An 11,859-nucleotide genomic window follows, 5' to 3' on the forward strand; every position below is an offset into this window, starting at 1 on the left:
AAAAGTAATTTCCGGAGCTAACACGGAATTATGTAAATGGAGAAATAATCAGATAAGGTGATCAGGACTGAAGAAATGAAACGCTCTTTCAGGGTGCAGTTATGAAAAGATGATTGGGATGCATTTAGCAGACTTCAGCTAATGAAGTCAGAGTTGTGATTGCAGGCAGGTGAGGAAACCAAGCACATTTTAAATGGTAAATCAGGATTTATGTTTTCTATTTTATTTAGATTTTCAGGAAGTCAGGGTTTCATATGTTTCAACCCAAATGGTTGAAAAAAAAATTATGGGAAATTTTGAAAACGTTCTTTTTAGGAATAGCTCCTTTTGTGTGGTTTTTCTTTCCCCAAAAAACAATAGTTTTATTTACACCATCATCATATCCAGTAACTCTGATAAACATTCTGACAAACGTGATAAACATTCAGGTAAACACATTGATAACATTTGTATTGATAAAGTCTTGTAGAAACATTTGTGAAAATGGCAGGTGAGGAAATATTGATGATTTAACGAGGGATTCAGTTTCTTCAGGAAATGCTTCCTTTGTGGCAATAGATAAGCCACGTTTATTGAAAGCTAGATTAAAAGCAGGTTTTACCAGTCATAGGGAAGATGCAGAAATTCTCATTGGGCCTGATTCTGTGTTCCTACTCACCCCCATCCCATCCCATCCCATCCCATCCCATCCCATCCCATCCCATCCCATCCCATCAGCCCACCTGCACTGCGGAAGTACTGTGCCATCCTGTTGCAGGTTTCTGCTTACCTGAAAGCTGCAGTTCTGCCCCTCCATGAAGTGGGGTTCAAATTTGAACCCGAGTCCTTCATGTAGGTGCCTGAATGCTGCTGCTTCTCTCAAAACTCAGTCATTCAAGTGCCATCTAAGAGGAGAGAGATACGACTTAGGTAGTGAGAGCTGGGTTGTGAAGGCTGCTCTGTTTGATCCCACAGGTCCTGAGTCGCAGGAGGGACCACTCACCACCGTGCTGCCCCACTCTCCATCAAGAGGTCTTCTCCATCCCTCCTGGCCAAGCCGCTTTGCTGTGCTGCAAAAGATGCAGTGTCTGGCCCTAACAAACTGCATTTGCCTGAGCATGTGGGTGCTGTGATGTTTTCTGAATCCCAGCAGGCCTTAGGCAGCAGAGAATGGTAGCCTAAGCACAGTGCTCAGCCAAGGGGAGAAATGGCACTCAGTAGCACAATTTAAGCACTGGCTCCTATCTGACGTCATTAATTACTTCCTTTTTCTTACGTGACGTCCAATACAGTTACTTGGGTTCCGTTGTAAGTTAGGTTGAAAGCTAAGGCCAATTCATGGAGTTGCGAGCAGTTTGGGGATATTTGGTTTTTTTCTGGTAAACAAGAAAAAATATTCTTTTCGTTTTGTTGATCCAATTCATAATTATCCAGAATAATTACTCATAATATTAATACCTTGTCATAAATTTTATTTTTGATCGTAACTGTTAGCCAACAGTCATTAATAAGATGCTAACCTTTACTTGGTATTCCAGCTGTGACTGGAATACCAAAGTTCAGGTATTATAAATCAGTTTTAAAGGCTGAACTTCAATTTGAACATTTCACAGCATACTTGTTTGTCAAGCTTTTATAAAAGGATGTTTCAAAATTCATTATTTTTTTAATTCTATTTTGTGAATCCATTTGCACATTTCAGAAAGCAAGCAGAGTAAGGAGTAAATTCTTCGGGATTTTCAAATCATGGAGCTAATCCAAGATCCATTCAAGTGAACAAAATTTATTGGATTTACTTCTTTCAGTAGAATCCACCCTGCAGAGATGTTAAATTGGACATTGTTGCATTTGGTGTTAGGGAAGGATGCTGTGGCTTATTAGTCCTTCAAGGATGGGAGGAAAGAAACACATTTTCATATGCTAAAGGTGATATTAAATGAATTAGTCATTCCCTTGAGCAAATGACACCTATGTGCTTATGGCATGTTGATATGTGGAAGTCTTATAAAAAGTCTGGATATCACTATTTTTATTAGTTATGAGATTATCACATTTCCACTGATGCACATGTACACTGCACAGGTACTTTCATGTTTGTTGACTATTAAATGACATCACTGCTTTCTGATTGCTAACAGTTTGCATTACTATTAGTTCTCAGCTATTTGAGGGAAGATGTATTGGTATTATACATGGATCTTTCTAGCAAGAGAAAAGCCATGTATGTGCTTGAACGGAGCTAAAGTTGGAAATTTGGCATGTATCTTTAAGCTGTGTGGTGCAGTTTTATTAAAACAAAGAAACTTATGTGTTGTAAAGTTACAAGCAAGCTTAGGTAAGTGTAAAGACTTAGCAAATCAGTGTCTCAAACCAATCTCTTAAATCACTGTGATTTATTCTTTTTTGATTCATAGTCATGAATTTCTAAACCAAATGCAAACAGCAGTCTTCAAACCTCTTATTCAGGGTCTCTAAAATCCATTTCTCTTACTAAATTAATAGGAAACATTTTTACTGCATATTAACTTTCACCTATTTTTTCATTGCCGTTCACTTCAAGTCCCCCACTTATGGTACCCATTCAAATTTTGAGAAATTGGTGTCTTGGTGGACTTGAGTGCATCCAAACATGAAGAGATAACTAGACCTGGATCCTGCAGCCTGGGCTGTGAGGGTAGATTCCAACACCGGTACACAGCCCTTTTGAGGTCAGAATGACTATCAATGGGTACCACAGTCCACTTTTGGATCGGACTGCAGGATGGTGGCCTGGGCTGAAGCAGACCCCAACACTGGCTGACAGGAGCCTCGTAATGTAGGACCTGCTGAAACGTATTTCATCCTGCACATTCATCAGGTGGTAAAAACAGTTTTAGGCAACCCCATATTAGATTGCCGTACAAAATAGTTGACCTACCAGTTGTTACTTTATGATGCATACTGCGTAATTATTTACTATTACTTACTTACTGACCAGAAAAACAAGAGCCAAATCCTGGAATTCATCAACTAATAGACAAAGATTTGTATAAAGCTCCTGCTGTGCTTGGTATACCACATATGTCTGAGGTCAATTCCATAAAAAGAAACTTAACATGAAGTTGGTCCTATTTTAATTCAAGCTTTAAGATGCATACACAATATTTTACAGTAATTTGGAGGTGAAAATATTAAGTGTTTTCTTATTTAAAAAAAAGTTTAGAACTAAAAATAATGAGGATTTTATGAGAGGGGAAACAGGAGGGAAGAGAAATGCATTGTAGGGGTATCATTGCTGGTTTGTGGCAGCTTTTTCGGGTCTCACAGAGGAACCAGAGCCTTACAGTGCCCAAGCTGTACCCAGCTCAGGGGCAGACACTCTCCATCAAGGGGATTTCCCCCTTCCCAACTGTAGGCACCACACAGTTCCTGAGACTCTTTCTGAATTAAAAACCCTTTCTAGATATGGATTAAAGTTCAGGAGGGGGAGCCTTCATTCTGGACGCTTGTTTTCCTTTGCAGCGAGAGGTGGGGAAGCAATTCATCAGTGGCTGCAGGGTCCGAGGATGCTTTCCCGTACGGCCACAGCCTGTTGGGGCTTGGTGGAGCAGGCGGCAGCACCGCCGGTATCCTCAGCCAGGGCAATGGAGCCCTTGTTTGTGTCCCAGGCACCACAAGGCATCACTTGAAGCAGTCTCCAGCAGTGTAGTTTTGACTTTATTTCAATAAGTAGTCATCTGCGGTGGAGTACATTGGTGGAGTATGTTTCAGGCTAGTGCATTTCTAGGCTACTAAATCTACTAAATTTTCCTAGGTGTCTCTAATTTAGGTTTTGCTGCCTTTCAGAAGGTATTAAAAAGTCAGCCTAGATGCACAAAGGTACCCTGCTTATAAATATAAGCAAAGTGGCACCAGATGCACCGAAGATAAATAAGCATTTTTGAGTCACACTCAACACATTCCTTATACTGATAGCTGCCAAATTATGATGTTTTAAAACCGAATTATAACAGTTAAACACTATTTATCTCTGCTCATCCAGCTTTGTTTCGAGTTCATCATGCAGTTTTGTTCTGTTGTGTGTATCTTTGTGTCCTCTTCTCCTTATGTTATTGCATTTTTCTGGTATTCCTGCGTGAAAAGCATTCTGCCTCTGCTCGGTGTGCTGTGTCTTTCGGCATATACATTAGCATCCAGTGTAAGGTGTGTTGTCATTTGTCTGTGTCTAGTTTAGCAACATTATTTAATGGAGGTTGTTGTGTGTAGAGATTCCTGTGTTATAAAAGGCAAGACATCCTTAAAGACACACTTTCAGAACTTCATCAGGTGAATTGCTCGGGCAGATGTGACTGCATCAGTCTTTTGTGCATGCAAACGTGGTACAAGACAGAGGGGCAAGGTATATGATTTGGTCTTTTAGATATTGAAATAAAAATTTTGCTTGTTCTTAATTCTTGCGAAACCCCCTTGAAATCCTTATTTCAACCTATTTACCTCTAAATTAATGACAGGCTCGCAGGGACAAAAGTACTGACTGCTCTTCGTGGACTTCCCTTGAGCCTAGGTTCAAAAGGGATCTGCCATCTTATGTTTGTGGGCTGAAAATATAGGTGTAATTATGAATAATTGGTTTAGGAATTAAATATTTCTTTGGAAAGGTAGATTGTCAAGCAGGAAATATATGTAGAAAATCCGTATAATGCACTTAATTAAAAGAAAATCCGTATTAGTAGCCTGGAAGTATCCAAGCAGTAAAAAGAGTTTAAGCTTTGTTTACATTTTGGCTGCAAGAGGTGCCTCTCTTTAAGTATTTAGATAAACAAACCAAAGCTGCTGTTTTCATTAGCATGTAACACAGAGCCCAGTTTCCTTACCTCGGAGAACATTAAACTAAAATTCGGTGACAGAAAGCAATTCGATCTCTTGCAAATATGACTCTCGATAAACCTTACAGTATGGAAAAAACCCCTTCAAATCTTGTACCTATTGACATTGCTTAATAAAAACATCTCGAGTGCTGGTGCTTCTGGGTGTGTTTCCAATAGCAATGTGATTGCAGGGCTCTGTGGATAAAGTTACCAATCCTTTGAATTCTGACCTTCAGTCTAAAACAGCTTTAGAGGTTACTCTTTTTCCGATTTGTGAGATTGCAGAGAAAAAGTTAATGCTGCTGGAAGGAAGCGGGGGAGGGAGCCGGGCTTGGAGATGAGAACTGGGACTTTGAAGCCATCTGAGAAGTTTTCCTCTGGCCTTGATTTGTAACAACAAATATTGGCAGTCTGACTCCGAGTAATTATACGAAGTTTCAAAATAGAGCATGCGGCAATTGAAATTTCTGTGAATACAATTACTATTGAGACCCAATTGATTTTAAGGGAAATTATACTGTTGGGTTCAACAGAGTCCAGATTCTTGGGGGAGCCCTAGCCATCAAAACCTGAGAGCTAGCTTAAGCCCATCGTCTGTGTCTATGGGGAGGAGAAACCTCTAAATTGTGTCCCCCGTAGACACTCCGACTGGAAGTGTCCGTCTCTCTCCACTGAAGATGAGGGTTGGGATGATCATCTTAAACTAATTGCTTCATTTTAGATGGTTACAGTTAGGTGAGAATCTAACCCCTGCTGAACAAATGAGGGTCATGGTGTAATTACTGTACGGTTCAAAAGAATTTATTGTGATAAATTTCTTCTAAACAGTTTGCAGGAAAAGCAATTGATGCGAGTGTACAATAAATTGCCCTAAAATGATTATTTTAACTTAGACTTCCACTTTTTCCTTTTCATTACAAGGCCCAAAATGTGGAATATTTATGAACTTCACTTTTAGAAGACACTTCAGCCTTCCTGATCGTCGTAAGAAACATATGTGTGACTGAATGTTTCAAGGTTAAGGACGTACATATTTACTGTACTCAACTAACACAAGGTTTGTGATTTGAATGTGTGTTTATGAATCACTTATATTAGTCATAAATGCAGGCTTCTCTTAACCATTTGTCAGAGGAAGCTTGGATTCCTATTCTATTCATTTTCATCATAATTGTAAATGCTTTAATTAACAATTATTTTCTCTATATCATTTTTTTACTTTGCTTGTCCAGTCTTATGTGTCAGCAGCTGAAAAATTAAGCAATAATTGACACAAATAAGTAAAATACAGTAATGATCCACTGCTCCATCTACTGTTGAACAGTGACATGAATAATGCTTCAGGAAAAAAATACAGAATGCATCTAGGAAATAATAACAAAATGGAATTTGCAACAAATAAACCTATTGTTTCTGTGGTTAGTGAACAAACATATTTTTCTTGCAGAATTAAGAATTCTGAGTACAACTTTAATTCAGAGCTGAAAAAGAAAGAGGAACTTTCCATCTCCCTTTTCTCCTCATAGGAGGTGCCGACAAAACTGGTTTTGTTCATGTTAATGGAAAATAGTTGGAGAAAAGACCGTCTAGCATTACTAAGCTGACTCATACTATACAGTGCGCTGTATTTATATCACTGGCAAAAATGTAAGTTATTGCTGTGAAAAAAATTTGCAATGGTTTGTAAATTCTAACTTTTTTCCTAGTAGCACTAAATGAAAGATGAGGAAGGCTTAAACAGTTGTGGGAGGATGAACTACAGGAAAATGGCATGTGTGTGAAATGATGTGTTTTATAGCCTTTACAGAAAAAGGGGACTTGATTAGTTTGTCAGCTCACTGGTACTCTCTCATTTGTACTGCGTTCTTTGGGCAACTCAGTCTTCTGAGGAACCACTCAGTATAGCTTTTATGACCTGTTAGAGTGCTAGCAAGCTGCTCCTCATCATCACTGGTGCATTTGATTTGACTTGTTCATTTTTGTAAGCAAATTATTATTCACACATCACAGTGAAGGATGATTATTTTCAATTTTTTGGGCAGTTACATTTCCATGCTGAGCTGGAGTAAAAGCTCGAATGGAAATTAGAAAAATTAGCTGTTTCTCAAGGATGCTTACAGGTTGCAATTTACTCCTTTCATTTCACCCCCTATCTTGCAAACAGCTAATTCTCCAAATAACTGTTCAAAGACAATGACGTTGCCTTCAGCGGGACTACTTTTATAAACAGTTACTAACATGTTTATGCATCTTTTGAGCTGAGGTTTTTGTGCAAAAAAGTGACATTCTCACTGATTCTTAGGTACCATAGACAGTATTAAAAATCCCCCTGTAAAACTATTGAACTTTATTGGAAATGGAAACTAATTTTCAGTAGTTTGATTTAAAAGATGAGACATTGCTTAAATGAAGGCTATTGTGGTTAGAAAACCTACAATATTACTCTTAGGTTAAGAGTAGCTCTTGCAGCTCTGCACTCAGAGTGTCATGAACCTGGTGTCTCAGTCTTCGGGAAAAAGCAATGCCATCACTTTTGGGTAGAGCATCTACTTCCGAGGATCTGGAGACCAAAACTTAGCAGTATTTTTGTGTGGCGATAATAAATATAGTTACCTTCATGAGATTTCTAGAAGAGAAAAGTGATGTAGGAAGTTTTCAGCTGTGTGTTACGAAGCACCAAAAGAGAGATGACAGTATTAGATATATTTAAAGCTTACCTTCATGTATGAAACCTTCCCTTCCCCCTGCCAAACTACATATTTATTTTGGTTAGAGTACTGAGCGTATTTATGGTTTACACTGTTTGTGTCTATGAATATGTATATGCTGTATTTTTTTTTCCCCCCTGTTACATTTTGCTTTTAAGATGCAACGAATCTATTGAAAAAACATGCATACCTTTGGAAAGTGAAAAATTGAGAAACACTAAGGTATTTGCTATCAAACTAGAGTTTGACCACTTCTGTGGAAAATTTCTGCATCCGTTGATGTTGTCGTTGTCAATAACTATTTCAGAATCCTATAAAGTCATGAATTTATTCAAAAAGCTAAAGCAGTATCTACTTAAGATCAAGAATCTATTGAAAAAACATGCATACCTTTGGAAAGTGAAAAATTGAGAAACACTAAGGTATTTGCTATCAAACTAGAGTTTGACCACTTCTGTGGAAAATTTCTGCATCCGTTGATGTTGTCGTTGTCAATAACTATTTCAGAATCCTATAAAGTCATGAATTTATTCAAAAAGCTAAAGCAGTATCTACTTAAGATCAATAAAGTCTACCGTTTCCTATTTTAAATTATACGAAATGATCCTGTACTTCATACTGAAGTTGCTGACTTAAAACAAGTACAATTGCAGGCAAACTAGCAAAGATGTCATTGGGGCCAGCAGTTCACACACGTTTTGACTAAGGATGATGGTTAGCAGCACGCACCTTTGCTTATAATGCATTACACATAGACCTTAATTTGTTATTAATTTTCTCCTGTGTATCTCAAAAGAATATAATGAAATTGTCCTTCTCAATCACACTGATAGTTTTTGGACAGAACAGTTAAAATGGTTGACTTCTGTCACTTTTTTTTGTTTGTATTTACCAAGGTCTTCCTACTTTTGCTCACGTGAGTAGCATGAGACAATAAGGGCTCCTGTCAAACCCTGCAAACTTCTGCTCCAGCCAGGGACGTCTCTAGGCAACAGCTGCTATGTGTAAGATAAAACTTGTATGGAGACATAGGAGGGATATTGCCTGCTTCAGAGGGTTCTGACGTTGCACTGCAGTTGTTACGGGAAGAGCCAGGCGGCGGCTTTCGGGAGCGATGGGATGCATTTTTGCTTTAGTGAAGTGTGGTCTTCCTGGGCCTATTTCTAATGTTAAATATTTCAGTAGCATTTCCTACTTAGAGACAAACGTGCAAACATGCCACTGTTCCATATGCATCTTATATCTAATTTTTCTTAATTATCAGCACATCTGTAATTGTGGTACCTAAGCGCCCAGTAAATACTGTGTCGAGGACGGACCCGCTTTACTTGTGCTAAAACAAGTGTGTGACACTGCATATGGAGTTAAAACCATATTGCATGAGTAATAGTTGTAAAAATATACCCAATAGCTTGTTGTGCATTTGATATTACAAAATAGGCCTCGTCCTTTACTTCTTATGACTCTTGAGATGCCAGCTGCATCAGCAGGAATGCAGAATCAAGGCAAATTCAGGCATGATGTAAACATACACAAATCCCGCTGAAATCTCTGTTCCAAACCCAGTGTTAGTGCAATTGTGGTTTAAAATTAATGTTGGGTGCCAGTGATCAACAACCCAGCCTGCACTGATTTGGTCTGCAGTTAGTTGGAAGAACAAAACCAAAAGCCAAGTAAACAAACCTCTTTCAAATAGCTTTCAAATAGGTGCGGTGCTCGGCTGGCACAATTAGATTAGCTATTGAAACAAAAAAACTGCACTCACTTAAACCAAATGAGGATCTGGTCCATGGTATCAGCTGTAGGATAAGTTCATAGGTTAGACCATACCATGGGGTAATGATATACACTAATCTGAAGTCCAATCTTCAGACATCAGATAAAGAACTTTAAGGCACTGTTTAATGGCTGTATAAACACAGAGGACCCTACTTTATCTTATATCCCCCATCTAGATCATTTATATGGCTTCAGTTCCCATACTGCCTACATGCCATACTACCGAAGAGATTAAAAATTCAAAGCCGATTCTTTTCTTGCAATGCATTGTCAGCACCCTTTTTCTGATCATCTTAGCCTCTGTGTAACTTATCCTATGTTTATCATCACATCACCAAGGTCTACATGTGTGTGTGGGGATCTGTCTTAGTTTAATTAAATACAGAGACTGGGCACACTCCTGAAGTTATTACTTAGACAAAACTCCCATTAGGGACTACAAACTCCAGCCAACAGCAAACCTGTTTCAGTAAACTTTACTTTCAAAACAGTAAAATTTTTTCATATATTTGTGCTATTTGTTTTTTTCAAATATCGAATGAAGTAGATTTATGCAAAAATTCACGTGCGTCACTAGAAGTCACAGTCATATTTTTTTAAATCATTTTTTGATTTTCATGGCATCATTGAAATATCACTTTTAAATCATTTTTTGATTTCCATGGCATCATTGAAATATCACTATTTTTGAGAGAGGGTTTTGAGTTACATTTTCCAGTGTCAGATGGTACCTCACAACAAGAATATGATATTTTTAGGGTTTTTTCCCCAGAAAAAATAATTATCTTCTGCTTCCTAAAAGTGTGTGCCTGATCTTTTTCATTTAATAGATGGAGCTCCTAGAGACAGTGAAGCAAGACATGTGTCTTTAACTCTATATAGGATTGGGTAGGGTTTTTTTTAAAATGATCTTCTTATCACTGGTAAAGACTTCAGTGGTAAGTATTTTCCGGGGGATCATGGCTGTTCCAAAAAGCACATAGCTCAGAATGATTACATAGCTCAGAATGATTGCACAGCTTTGTATTTCAGGATTTCAGTGAATTTTACCTGACAAAACTGCATGTCTCCATAGTAAGTAATTTGTATTTCTTTCACAGTTTAATATAGAACATCATAAATAGTTTCCTTGGCACGAGATCTGGTTTGTGACTGTAAAGAAGTAAAGGGATTGTGTTTGTGCTGGCTACGCAGACGGGCCCAATCGAAAGCTGCTTATTTTGACCTGGGTTCCCATATATGGTGTGTGACTGTCCCGAGATCCCTTTTCTCCGCTAAACAAAATGAAATCCTAGGTGCCTTTTCAGCTCGAGGTTGACTTGTAGCTTTGCAAGCCGATCTGCTTTCCTGAGGTATTCCCAATGTACTCGCTACAAAATAATGTCTCGCTCACTGGGATGTAGTAGCCAGAAGACATTTCTCCTCTAGAAGTATTGCTTTCATTCACAGATTAGTTAATTGAAGGTAAGGATATCTTAGCAGTGAATAACCACGGATTTTTGTAAAGAAAAAAAAGTTCTGTTTGAATCTATTTATACAGTATAAAGGTTTTTTTTTTTTAATTCAGTACTGTAGACCTGGTATAATATTAAGACTTCTTTTTTTGGTACTGCAAATCATTACGCTGTTTTCCTCATCATATTTGGATTACGTGTACTGAAAAAGTGTAGAAAAATAAGTGTTACATGAATTGAAAGATACTGTCTACAAAGTGGAAATGCTCTGGAGAACCCCGGTCAAATTTAGTTATTGTGTACGTTATAAGGTTTTTTAACATAATGTATATATTTTTAAAAGAGTTTTTTGAATTATGAGCAACTAAAAGTGCTGTAATAGAAATGTATCATAAACCCATTTCAGCTTAATGATTTACTAATTAAATTATTTAATTACTTATTGATTGGTAAAAGCTAAGCTTTAAAGAGTTACTGTTACTTAATGCACAAATTTAACTCTGTGCAGCCGTCTCTCTCTTCTTTGGAAATACTTGTAAGGTCTATGGAAAGGGCCTTTACACAGTTTTAAATTTTAAAACTTTAGTAGGTGAGTAGTAACAATTCGAAATACAAATTTGACTATATTTACAATTGTTTTTAGGGGTACAGATATTTCACGTATCTGCATGGTTCAAACCATTTAAAAAGTTCCAGATACTTTATTTAATAAATACCTTTAAATTGGAGAAGGCTGGCTTAAATAGTTTTAGCAGACCCTTTCTTTACAAGGTTGCAAGAATGTCAGATATTTGAGAACAAATCTGTTACATATCCAATCAAAACGGCATGTCCGGACGTGCATGCCGGTTGTATGCTTAAAAGCCTCTGTGAGTATCCTTATTTAGCTTCTCTCATTGATATAATGTTGGTTTAATTCCAGCTATTCTATTAGTACGGCTTTTGTTTAAACCCAGCTTACTAGCGGGGGACGCATCTGCACACTGCTAAACTTTTTAAATGAGGAGGAGCCCGAGGGGATTCATTACTTGTGCTGGGGTGAGGCTGAAGAAGGTGTAAAAAGGGGCTCTGCCGTGCGGGCTGGGCGCGGAG

General features: G+C 37.9%; 1 protein-coding gene across 9 annotated transcripts in view; it reads left to right on the forward strand.

Moving 5' to 3' along the window:
* EYA1 (EYA transcriptional coactivator and phosphatase 1) overlaps positions 1 to 11,859 on the forward strand; it is a 157,991-nt gene that overhangs the window by 52,068 nt on the left and 94,064 nt on the right. Inside the window, exon 1 of one of the 9 annotated variants that reach the window (XM_019470302.1) lies at positions 5,815 to 5,883. The exons of 7 other annotated variants lie outside the window; for them this stretch is intronic. The gene's annotated coding sequence lies outside the window, so the exon portion shown is untranslated. Of the gene's footprint in view, positions 1 to 5,814; positions 5,884 to 10,736; positions 10,778 to 11,859 lie in introns of those variants that run through there. One more of the 9 variants, XM_019470303.1, reaches the window with a different exon arrangement.

This window comes from Aptenodytes forsteri, unplaced genomic scaffold (assembly GCF_000699145.1).
Source record: "Aptenodytes forsteri isolate BGI_AS27 unplaced genomic scaffold, ASM69914v1 Scaffold62, whole genome shotgun sequence".
Taxonomy (NCBI): domain Eukaryota; kingdom Metazoa; phylum Chordata; class Aves; order Sphenisciformes; family Spheniscidae; genus Aptenodytes; species Aptenodytes forsteri.